This window comes from Acomys minous (assembly GCF_964271855.1).
Source record: "Acomys minous genome assembly, chromosome: 16".
NCBI classification, from domain to species: domain Eukaryota; kingdom Metazoa; phylum Chordata; class Mammalia; order Rodentia; family Muridae; genus Acomys; species Acomys minous.
In genome coordinates this window covers 56,161,775-56,162,446 of record NC_140498.1, presented here as the reverse complement: position 1 = coordinate 56,162,446, position 672 = coordinate 56,161,775, and positions in this window count along the sequence as shown.

The window sequence follows — 672 nt, the reverse complement described above, 5'->3', positions numbered from 1 at the left end:
ATGCGTCACAGTCGCAGGTCTCTCTCGTGGCTGCTTGGCTCCGCCTCTGAGAATTCAAAGTGTACGGGATGATTCTAGTTCCAAAACAGTTTAGTTGCCAAAACTGGAGGTGGATTGGGCTTTTGGTCCCTGTTGACCCTGACGGAGGTTATCGCAGATAATAGTAAAATGAACAGGATAGGGAATGGGGCTTTATCGTTGTTTTAGGACAGTAGTTCTGGCTGGCCTTGGACTCACAGAGATCCTCCTGCCTCTGCCTCCCAGTGCTGGGACTAAAGGATGTGCCATAGACCTGACGATGGTGATTTTCGTTTTTGGTTTTTGGTTTCTTTTCCTTTTCTTTTAGACAGAGTCTCACTACATGGCCCCAGCTGACATGGAATCTGCTGTGTAGACTTTTGGACGCCATGAGTTAGTCTTCTTTTTAAGCCAAAATTTACATACACACACTTCAAAGGGGAAAAATTGAAACCTTTCTTATGAATTTCTTCCCTTTTCTTTTATTTCCTTCTTTCTTTTTTCTTTATTTTTTGTTTTGTTTTATGTTGTGTTGAAGTTATTTTTATAAAACTGTGTTTGTTTCTCTTATCTTATTTCTTAACTGGGCTACCACACAGATAATTGAGACTCTATTGTAACGCAAGGCTTCACAACACAATCTGAGCAGTTGAA